Source organism: Myotis daubentonii, chromosome 2 (genome assembly GCF_963259705.1).
Source record: "Myotis daubentonii chromosome 2, mMyoDau2.1, whole genome shotgun sequence".
Classification (NCBI taxonomy): Eukaryota; Metazoa; Chordata; class Mammalia; order Chiroptera; family Vespertilionidae; genus Myotis; species Myotis daubentonii.
The window spans coordinates 176,160,096-176,172,948 of NC_081841.1; positions in this window are offsets into that span (position 1 = coordinate 176,160,096).

The window sequence follows — 12,853 nt, forward strand, 5'->3', positions numbered from 1 at the left end:
TGCTTGTTATAGGGAAAGTGAAAATTGTCCAACCTCTGAAAAGAAGAGAAGAGAGAGAGAAACTATTTGGGCATGAAATGGCCATGTCTGTACAAAGAAAGTATCAAGTTGTCAACAGCTTGAGAAAAAAAAAAAAAAAGAAGCCCATAGGCCCATTATGACTAAAAGTTTATTTGTTTATTTTCTATCATAGTTTTTTGGCTTACATGGACAGTCAGGATAAAATAATAAAATGAAAATAATTCAGTGTTTTTAAAAAGTTCCAAAAGAAAAAGCTCTTTATAGACACTCCCTTAGGGATTATTTCAATATGATATTTGTAATGATCATTTGTCTATATCTGGCACAAAAGGTACCATGGAACACGGAAGATACCTGAGGATCCATTAACCAGTCCTGTAGCTTCTAGGAATCTCAGGGCCTTTGTTTCAGAAGACTACATTGAAGTTGACTTTAAAGATTTTTACCAGTTGTCTGTCTAAGCATAGCTATATTTTCTTTACACTTATTATTGCAAAAAATCTATACCCAATCATACTATCAACTACTCAACAATTAACAGTTTCACTCAGCATACTTTTACTCAAAAGCCTAAGTAAATGTCTGCCACATTAAAATAAACTTGCTATGAAAGAGAAACATAAACAAGTCAAACTGAGTACATACCCATGTTGAGTTTACTATTCCATAATTAATGGCTCATCAGTAAATAAATAAATAAATAAATAAATAAATAAATAAATAAATAAATAAAGCAGGGAAAAAACAAATATATTTGTGATATTTAAATAATTCAAAGGTTCCAGAGAAAGAATAGGGAGAACCAAGATAATGGCATAGGTAAACACCAGTACTTGCTGCCTCCCACAACCATATTAAAATTACAACTAAAATACAGAACAACTATCATCCAGAACTGCAGGGAAGCTGGCTTAGTGGAAGTACTATGACTAGGGAGGTAAAGAAGAAAACACATTGAGACTGGTAGGAGGTGTGGAGGCGTGGAACAGGCTGGCACCCGGGTGTGCCGCTTCTTTAATTGGGAGGGAGGTACAAACTTCTGCTTGCTCTGAGCTCAGTGCCGGGCAAGACTCTGGGGGACCCAGACACATACGGGGAGAAATGGACTGTCTGGCATCAGGGCAGGAATGCGGGGGCAGCTTTCTTCCAGACAGTGCTCACAACGGTCATTGTTCCTGTTCTGGGACCTCGCCGGTGCAGGGCTGACTGGCAACCATTGCTGTTTGCTCCACCCTGGAGATTCCCTGAGACCTCACCCCATCCAATTTACAACCCCACCCCAGCTGGGTGCAGTGGTTTTTGCATATGAATGGCCTGTCCTTTCTCAGCCTAAAACCTGTCAAACAAGCTGCAGCTTGGTCAGGGAGCCCCAAAGCTATCAAAAGAAGACCCAAGGCTGGTACCAGAAGCATCCTGCCTTGCTTCACAGCTGGGCCCCATACAAAGAGGAGGAATCTGCAGATCTCTCTCTAGCTCCTGCTGGGTGGCCCCAGGCAGTGGCTGACTTTGCACCTTTTTGGAGTCAGTGGTCAGTGTGAGATCATACCAGATTACAACTCTTCACATCCATAAGTGACACACTCAAGGGGCAGACTAAGTGAACACCAAAGCTCCACTGAAGCAAGTCCTGCCCCATAAGTGTTGCACAGCAGCTCTTCCATTGTAGACACAACTGGTCCTCACAGTCAAATTGCCTGGGGGTCAATTCCTCCCAGTGATACCAAGAGTAACCAAGGCTCAACTACAACAAAACTTTTTGGGCATAGAGCCCAAAAAGGGGTGCACCAAGAGTGTCCATGTCGGGTGATTGGGGAGGCTGAGCCACTGGGCCCTGTAGAACACCTACTACACAAGGCCACTCTATCAACTCAAGGAGACTTAGCAGCTACCCAATACATGGAAATAAACACAGGGAAGCAGCCAAAATGTGGAGACAAAGAAATGTGTCACAAATGAAAGAAATGGAAGAAAGCAAAATAATGGATATAGAGTTCAAAACAACAGTTATAAAGTTACTCAAGAATCTTCTAGAAACCTCCAAGGAACTTAGTGAGACCTTTAAGGATCTTAGTGATAATGCCAAAAAAAAAAAAAAAAAAAAAGGAAAAGAACCAGTCAGAAATTAAGCATATACTGACTGAAATAAAGAATAACATACAGAGATTCAACAGTAGACTACAGGATCCCAAGAATTAAGTGAAAGATTTGAAATATGAGGAAGCAAAAAACACCCAACTGGAAGAGCAAAAAGAAAAAAGAATCCAAAAATATGAAAATAGTGTAAGGAGCCTCTGGGACAACTTCAAGCATACCAACATCTGAATTATGGGGGTGCCAGAAGAAAAGAGTGAGCAAGATATTGAAAACCTATTTGAAGAAATAATGACAGAAAACTCCCCTTACCTGGTGAAAGAAATAGATGTACAAGTCCAGGAAGCACAGAGAACCCCAAACAAGAGGAATCCAAAGAGGACCACACCAAAACACATCATAATTAAAATGCCATGGGCAAAAGACAAAGAGAGAATCTTAAAAGCAGCAAGAGAAAAACAGTTAGTTACTTTCAAGGGAGTACCCATACAACTTTCAGCTGATTTCTCAACAGAAACTATGCAGGCCAGAAGGGAGTGGCAAGAAATATTCAAAGTGATGAAAGCTATCATTTAGAATTAAAGGTCAGATAAAGAGCTTCACAGACAAGAAAAAGCTAAAGGAGTTCATCACCACTAAATCAGTATTATATGAAATGCTAAAGAGTATTCTTTAAGAAGAGTAAGAAGAAGAAAAAGGTAAAGATGAAAATTATGAACAACAAAATGACAACAAATACATATCTATCAACAAGTGAATCTAAAAATCAAATGAATAAAAATCTGATGAACAGAATAAACTGGTGAATGTAGTAGAATCGGGCATGGAAATGGAGTGTACTGACAATCTCAGGGGAAGGGGATGGGGGGGTGCAGGAAGAGATTGGACAAAGATCTTATGTGCATGTATGCAGTACCTATAGATGTGGACAGTGGGGTGGCGAGGGCCTGGGGTTGGGTGGGAACCAGGTGGAGTGGGCCAATGGGGGAAAGAAGAGGGACATCTGTAATAATCTGAACAATAAAGATTTAAAAAATGAAGTAATAAGTAGTGAAGAGTTAAGAGGAAAATCTAATTGTAAATTTTTCAAGTGAATTGTTTAGTAGTTGCTTCAGGGAAAGAAGAGTTAATGGCTTGTCAACGTGAAACCAGAGCATCTCTTCTGCAAATATCACTACTCAGAAATCAGTGAATGTTCAAAGGCTAAACAAGATAATGCCTACAGTACTACAAGTTTTCTGTCAAAGATGCTGTATTTATAGTGGAAATTGGCCTTGCTACAAAGACAAAATTACACTTTAAAAAATAAATGAGAAACTTTTCACTGAAATGAACAGCATATATTGTATTTTAATAGCATAATACTTTCACAACTATTTCTATGGTATATTTATTCAGTTTAGTAATTTAACTAAAAAATTAATCTGGTAATTTAGCAACAAGTTAAAATATTAAGTGCCATTTTATTCATGCAATTATTTCATAATTATTTAAGTTTTATATCACTAATATATTCCAGAAACATCATAGAAATCTAGTTATCTCATAAGTGTAATGATTACATTTGAATTAACAAGTGCTTATGCTCCCATGGAGCCACAAAATAGTTGAAAAATTAGAAGACAAAAGACAGCTTAATTTTATTTTTTAATTTTGAAATAATTTTAATATGAATGATTAAAATGCTTTTTTACAGAATCATGAGAGCATATTTTTAATATGATGCTCCATCACTTCTGAATATTTTGTATATCCTACAAAAAAGGTTATTTCCTACATAATCACAGTGTAACTATCAACATCAGAAATTTTACAGTAATATATTATTTTAATTTATTCCACAGCCCTCATTTAAGTTTACTAATTGCCCCAATAATGTCCTTAATAGCCAAAGGATTCAATTTAGTATCCTATATTTTATTCAGTTTCCAGGTCACTTTTGCTTCCTTTGCTCTAGAACTATTCTTTAATCTTTCATTGACTTTCATGACCTCGGCACTTTTGAAGATGACAGGTTGGCTATTTCTTAGAATGCTCCTTAAATTTGTGTTTGCTTGATATTGCTTTATAATTAGACAGTATTTCATTTTAGCAGAATTATCATATAAATGATGTGTATTCTCCTCATGGCTTAATTTTAAATACTCCTCTATTCACTGATTTTGCATTTACAAAACATATTTTGGTATTCCTTGGACACAACCAGGGCCTAAAGTATTTACAAAAAAAAAAAAAAGTGATAAAAACATTGTTTAAACTATAAAAGTTGTCCTGTCATTTGCCTAGAAAGTGTGTTTGTCTTTCTAACTTACAAAATGCAGTTGACATGCATATATCACAGTAACTGTTCCCTTTCAGCTTTAAAATATTGATAAAATTATCTTCTACATTAACCAAAAGAAGTAAAAGGGTTGATACAATTTATTGAATAAAAGTTTTTATGTGTGGAAGGCATAATGTTTGAATAAAGAAAAGTAGTTCCCACACAGACATCTTCAAGTTGAAGAAAAATCTATTTTGTGCTCTCTGGTGTTCCAAACAACAGACATGATATGCCACTTTTCCATTTACTTGAATAATAGCTTTTAAAACCATTGCAAATCCCCTAGTTTGTATTTCCTACACACAGTGTCTCAATAAAAGGCAGAAGCTATGTTAAATAACATGATGGATCTCAGCCCTGCCCTCTTTTTCTCACATCCCCCATCCCAAACATGTCTAGAGATTTCTCTAAACAGTAGGTGGTAATGGAGATCTGGGCTCTGATTGAAGACATATTGAGGCATAATGGACTCCTAAGACACAGATCATGGGTGAGAATGGAGAGAAATCCCACAGCAAGCCCTTGTTTCCCGGGGGAGGCATCAATGCTCGTGCTGGGGCTGGTCATTACACTCCACTCCATTCCTGCACAGGGCTGCACTGCTTGGAAGAGCCAAGCTGCCATATGGCATATTAAAGATCTCTCCTAATAAATCTAGCTAAGCAGGCCATTCCTTCAAGCTGCTTTTTTATATATGTGTGTATAATACAGTTTATTGGTTGTTACCAACATCTGGGCCAGCGACTGAGGACAGTATGTATCCCACACTGAGGATGCTGGTTCCCTATTATCTGCATCATTGATTTTGAATGTTAGGAAGTATATTTTCCTGCTGATGCATAAACGTCTTTATGGGATCCTGTAGAAATAAAATGTACAATGAGATGCGGTGTTGACAAAAAGGGAGAGGGGTGCTTAATCCTCTTTTATTGTAATTTTATGATTATCTATCTATCTATCTATATATCTATATATATGTATATCTATACATATCTATCTATCTATATATCTATACATATATATCTATATATATCTATACATATCTATATATCTATCTATATCTAGATAGATAGATAGATATAGTTTTATATATATATATATATATATATATATATATATATATATATATATTGAAACCAGAGCTCAAGATTAAGAGATAAGTATAGCCTCTAAAATTGTTGTCAAAATATTATCTGTTTAGCTCAATGGTACAAATTTTGCTTCTGTGGCTATCTAATAATAACATTAATCATGTGGCATATTTTAATATGACTTCAGAAAAAATAAGTTCATTTATTTTAAATGATTCCTCAGATCACTTACATTATGCTAAAGGAAAAGACAAATAAATAGGGCTTAATAACAGAATAAAAGCTACTGAATTTTCTCTAAGATAGTATTATGTCACAAAAAGAGTGGGACACGACAAAGTTGTTACCATGACTGTAAAGAATTTATCTGAGACACATGATTTTCCTCAATATTTCCACAATGAAGACAGAAAATTGCAAGGGCATGGATGCTGATTACATACATGCGGCTTTAGCCAGCTCTATTTCTGCCTTGGGACAAAACTTTGAGAAGTAACTGGTATATTCACTTTGTTAGTCTATTATTGCATTTTTATGTAAAGTATTTCTTTCTTTTAAGCACCATGATCTCTTTTTTTTGTATATGTTATTGCCTTTATATTAAATGGAATCAGAAGGACTACAGTTGATGTGTACCAGTTTTATAAATGTTTCTCTTGGTTCTCATCTCCTTTTTCATTCTATTTAATGTCATGAGCCAGTCGCTTCTGGCTTCACTTTAGATTTAGATATTTACTATGCCATTCTTTCATTTCTGGACCCAAAACCATGCATCTGGCTCCTGAAACATCATGACAATATGATCAGGCTATATTCCAAGTATATATTCCATATTTTATTAGATTCCAAAAGCCTTCAGAAACCACAAATCTTTGAATAATGGCCTTGGAAAATGTATGTCTATACCTTTAGGACAATAAGATATATTCTGAGATAATAACATCTCAGCATGAACTGCATTACAGAGGCGCTGAATCTGGAGCCTTGGTAAATTTTCCAGCTCCATGAAAGTAGAACAGGAAGAGAGGTGAGATCATCAGAGAAGGTATAAAAAATATGGGGGGATGGAAATAATTAGGGTTAGAAATTTACTCTACTTAATATTGAAAACTGTCTGTCACTAAATAAGTGTCTCCATTGCCAAAGTCAGTAAAATCACGTGAACTAGCCAACCTTAGCATTGTTGATTTCTCCACCTAAATAGAAGGTTAAATTGCTTTAACCACCAGGTGGCAATGACTCACCACTTTCTAGGATGCATACTTTTGTACATGGCCACACTCTGCATTGCATTCAAAGACCCTTTGCCCACTAGCAACATCTCAGACGCTAATTTGTCATAACAGAATGAGTGCTGCTCCGTTTAGTGATAGCTACCATGGCTACATACTGAATTAAGATGATGAAAACCACAGTTGCCTAGAGGTCAGTGTAGAAACAGAAAGTGTGACTTAATGGTGGCATTCAAGAAGAAAGAATGTGCCTGATTTCCTTTCTCTTCACTGCAAGTAATTCAAGGAGGCAATTACTGGACATTTCCATCTCTCTCTCAATCACCCACTGCCCTATACCACTCATGCATCCAGAATTGTGAATCTTTACTTAGCTTTGGCAAGAATTAAGACACAAGAACCCTCAGAACGAGTTGAAAGGAATATTCCAAGAAGATCAAACAAAGAGGGGGAAAAACGGATTCCCACTAAGCAATACAGGGTAGAGAGCAAGTGCATGAGCTGTGTAATCAGATTTGGCTGAGGACGGAATCTGTCTCCACCACATACAAGCAGTGGGACCTTGGGCTAAGGAAATGAAATCCCTATACCTCAATATCCTCATCTATAAAGTAAAACTGTTGTGAGAAATAATCTGATATATGTAAATCATTTCAAATTGCAATATGCTTATAAAAACAAACAAGTAGCATATCCAGCTACCTTTTATTCCCGGAATGTCTAATTATATTGATTATGTTATAAATAGAAGAATTGGTTAAAAAGAATGTTCTTTTTCTGTTTTTAATGGCTTATAGTGAATGATTATGGTAATAATTGTGGATATAAAGATAGACACTAAAAAAAAAAAAACCAGACTTATTCATCTGCTATACCATACTAAAAAATAGAAAAGTAAGGAATGTCATTGACTTGATCAAACTTTCAAAGCTGATTTAAACAAAGGCAGCCCCACAGTTGCCCAGGATTTTCTATAGCAGGACATTGTTGAAATGAAGTCTCAAACAAGATTGTGAAAAATGTGACCTTGTAGCATGACTGACAACAACCAAACTCCCACCAATAAGACTGTTTATGCTCATCAGTAGAGTTTACTCAGCCACTATTTCTCCTTATTATGAAGCATTGTCAGGCAGCTGCCATTCTGTGGAGATATCTGGTAAACATTTTTGAGACAGGCGAAGCTTTTAGAATTCCTTTTGAGCTTTGTTACATCAAACATGTGGAATAAAATTGTCCAGTGTGAAGGAGGAAAAGCATTTTTTAGTCTCATTGGAAAGATGAAATCGCATGTGGTAGCTGGGGCTGGCAGTCCTGATTGAGTCACTGAAAAGCCCATCAACATTATTCACTCTGATTGATTAAAGTAAACATTCGGTTTATTTTCATGCGAGACATGCAGCTACATCTGGTGAGCTCTTGAATCCCATTTCAATTCATACAGGATTTTGTATTATTATTTTGCAGAATAAAAATGACTCTACTGCAAGTATTAAAGGAATGATAACTCAATAGTTTTATTTTTGATCTTGCATAAGCAAAAGAAAAGAATAAAATATCATGAAGAAAATGATAGCTATCATAATCTTGCATGATTTGTGTAAGAATGTTCCATTATAGTTTATTTTGCTGTTATTGGGTTGATGATATACAGTTCTGTCAAGCTGTTGACACTGTTTTGGAGAAACCCGTATGTATATGTTTTAAATCTTTGGACTTCTATAGATAAAAGCTGTTTTATCATAAAAGACATTCTTTTGAGAACTGAATTCTTCATATTAATAAATTATCTTTAGCTGTTTCTCAGTCTATTTCTGAACTGGAAATAGAACGAGTGATATTTTGTCCAAAGAACAAAAGAGAGAAGCTCTCTCCCTCTGTCTTCGCCTTTCCAAAATTCCGTGTGTGTCTCCCATCTGTAGAATAGAGTTTATGTTAAATGCTGAGTTAGAACAGACTTTTGGGGAAAGACTAGTTCTAATTGTTAATGCTTTATAGCTGATAACGATTTCATGTTTCCTCACTGAAATGGTAATTCTTTGTAACTCTATAGAGTTCATAATTTGCCAAAAAAAAATCTAAGTTATATTTTTTGGGGAAAACACTTATTAGATCAAGCCAGTGTCTCTCTTGGCATGTAAAGTTATAGGAAAAAATTTTTCCTACAATATTTTTCTTGACTGTTAGTCATATGGAAGCACATTCAGAAAAAGGATGACCAAACTCCCTAAAACATAACAGAAAAGCCTTAAAATGCACCATGTTGAGCAGCTATGGCTGAACTTTAAGAGGTTAGAGCTCTAGAATGGTATCCCTTTTCAAGGAAAGTTTAAATAAAAGGTTTCTGGAAATGTTATGTATTCAGAACTAGATGACAATGATTTAAGGAAGGCTATTTTTCCTTCTGACCCTTCAAAGGATTTTCCCTTACTGTGGTATTCTGAGAAACACCTAGTCCACAGGGAACCTTCATGTGAATTAGCAAAGAGCCCCATCTGGGCAGCAGCAGCTCTGTACACATCTGGTTTGCAAGCAGTGAGTGACTGTGCTAATTTAAAAATTCTACCACTTTTCCAGGATGATACAACCCCCATAGGTCACCATGACTTGAGAAGGGGAGCAAAGATCATATTTTTCTGCCTTTTTGAGAGAAAAACTTTGTACAGGGCTCCAACTATACTAGTTTAAGGCACTTTCTCCCCCAACTCTGCTCTAATCTTGTTTCTTCATCCACTAATTGAAGACAATTGAAATGGAAAAAAATAAAAATTAAAAATAAGATCAACTTTAAAAGGGGGAAAGCACATTCATTGAAGAACTGTTGATTTCTTCAAAGAATTTCACAAATATTTAAATGCTACCAGTGTTATGTCAGACACATTGAGTGCTTCAAGCCAGAAGATCAGTTAATTCCAATGATGGTTCAATCATTTCATTCAACTCATGGAATCAAAGTAAAGACCCTGGAAGCTCATTTTGCCAAAAGTGAGTCATCTAACATCACTGTAGATGTTATTATTATAAAATCAATATAAATGCTCAGCATAAAGGAAAAATTACATATTCTGTGGTAATAATATGAACACAAATTTTGGTATAAATTAGTGTTGAGTGTCATGATATAAACAATATTCTTGCCTAATTAAGAAAACCCATAGAACAGAAATATTCTTGGTATGTGTTGCAGTGAACATGCATTTTAATAACTGCACCCAAAATGCTATGATACTCTTCAAACTGAAATACAAGTGCAGTTGTCAAAATTTGCACATACCATGCACACAAAGAAAATTATCTACAGGTTTTCTTGTGTGTGTGGTGGAGTTGATATTGAATGTAAAACTAACCTCAGCATGGTAGTAGGTTCATTCTCTCTTTGCTACTTGTAATTAACAGTTTTAGAAAGTTTGAACCTTTGAAGATGTCTTTTGAAAATCACCCTTAATGCCCTATAACTGTTAAATTTTTGTGTATAAATGAGTTATTTAAATTTTTATCACATTTGGTCTAAAATCAGTTGAAAATGTTTAATTAAATTATTCAAGAAATAAAATCTTCCCAAAAGTTCTATATTTTTAATATCTCCACTTGTAGGAATAATTTAGACATAACTTTATACTCATTACCTAAAATGAATTCAATTGAGAAATCCTTCAATTTTATAATATCTTAATTTGATGTTTAAAATAATCATATATAGTGACATCTTACTGAACAAGTTTTATCTTGCAAATATGTTGCAAACAAAGGTACCCTCAATAAAATTAAAAATATATATTTTAATATAAATATAGAATATAAATTTCATTTAATAGAAGTTTTTCTCAGCTTATTAGGTAATTAGCCCCTATAGAAAAATATATTTTCTCAATGAAAAATTATATTCACAGAAAATATAAATAAAAGATGGCACAATTTTTACATTTTCTTAACCATGAAATGAAATTTCAGAGATGTCAAGCCATTTTCTAAATTGAAAATAAATATATTAAAAAAATACATTCTTGAAAAAAATACTATTGACCTGTATTAGAGATATGGAAACTGAATAAAGTGTGTGAATATATACCAAGAATAATTACTTTGTTATTTTGTAATGATATCAATAATCATAAAATAAGTTTTTGAATATGATCTGCATGGTTATATGTTTTTACTCAAAACTATTTTTGAGCCCTAACTGGATAGAGTTTCGGCCTGCAGACTGAAGTGTCCCAGGTTTGATTACAGTCAAGGGCATGTTCCTTGGTTGTGGGCACATCCCCAGTAGCGGGTGTGCAGGAGTCAGCTGATCGATGTTTCTCTCTCATGAATGTTTCTAACTCTCTATCCCTGTCCCTTCCTCTCTGTAAAAAAATCAATAAAATATATTTTTAAAAAAAAAACTATTTTTGAAAACATTTTTAAATTATACTCTTTAGGGCAACTGATACAGTAAAACCTAATTATAACTTAATATATAAGTATTTCAAAAATGTTATCTTTACTTTTAGCACTCCCTTTCACTCCAGGAAAAAAAAAGTCTTAGGGTATATTTTAAACTGTATTTTTTCCTTAAAAGGAAAGATATATTTTGAATGAGAGATGAAAAGTGAAATACTCTGTCTCTCCAAATCCATTTTCAATTACCCTCTAACAGAAACTGAATCTCAGGCATATTTCCAGGGGCTGTAGGAATTCCTGGAGCAAGTGAAGGAGGATAAAGGTGGGATAGGGACATACAAGTTAATTGCTAATTGCTCTAATTGGTTGCCATCTGTCAGCTGTTATCATTCTTGAGCTACCAATATTGATGTTACGTTATTTTAGATTGATATTTAATGAATCCATGAAATGTTTCCATATGTGCTTTTGTCCCTAAAGAGTGATGATGATGTTGGCTCCATGCATTTCATTTATAACTTAGGATTCCCAGTGTACTTTGTGAATTACTTGAGCAGTTTGGAAGCATCCATTGTTTTATGAAACAAAAAAAAAGGTTCAATAGATATGACTTTGATATCTTCAGATTTTAATGAGGGCATGCTAATTTATTATTACTTTACAAAGAAGTTCAGATTAAAATGGAAATCTAATTTGATTTTTCCAGAGCATCAATGCCAATCATTTTGGGGAATGTTTTATTGGTCATAGTGCTATGAATAGTATCTTCGGTAAAAAGAGAAATCACATGATATAAAACAGAGTACAGTTGATATAGATATTGGTCATTGAAAAATGTTCCTCATAAAATTGAATAATTTTCGCAAGAGATTTAATTTTCAGAACAAAAAGATATCTACCTATGAGGAAATTTCTAAACATTACTTAATAGGAAAAAGATTAAATTGCTATCTCAAATAGGAATATTTTATATGCAGGCCTATGTACATATAATATATCAAGAAAATTTGAAAATTTACATTCAAAATAAACTCTTCTAATGTGTATTATTTTAGAAGGGAATTCACTTGACTTTTTAAAGGCAATGCTGAAATTCTCATTTATGTATATCTGTTGATAAATCTTTATAAAAAGGAAACATGTATGTAAATTTAAAAAAAAGGGAAATTCATAGTCAAGCAAAAGAACTAGAAATAAATAAACAGGCCATATTATTACCCTTTGTATAATGTTTGCAAAAATCAGTAAGATAAATTAACTTCTGGCCAGATATGAAGAGCTTGGAAGCCCCCACTCTCATCTTCACACACACACACACACACACACACACACACACACACAGTTGAACAAACTGAAAATCAGTCATTGTTTTTAAGTATATCAGAAAATTGAGATTATAGAACACACTGCTGCCCCAAAACTGGAGAGACAGATAAATTAAAGAGAATCACATCTGACCTGGAGCAGAAACATTACTGGAGTCACTAGAGACTGAGTGTGGACTAGCTTGAGAGATTAAAGTTGTTGGGGCCCAGCCTTAGGTGCTACCCACAATTCCTTGACTTTTACCTCGGTAGCCCTACCAGATTCTCAGGGTGAAATGAGAGAAAAGTCCCCTCAAGCTTCTGTCAGTGGGAAGGGAAACTAACAATTATGGACATACACTCGCACTTTCTCTTCTCCTTCAAAAAGGCTTACCCTCAAGGGAAACT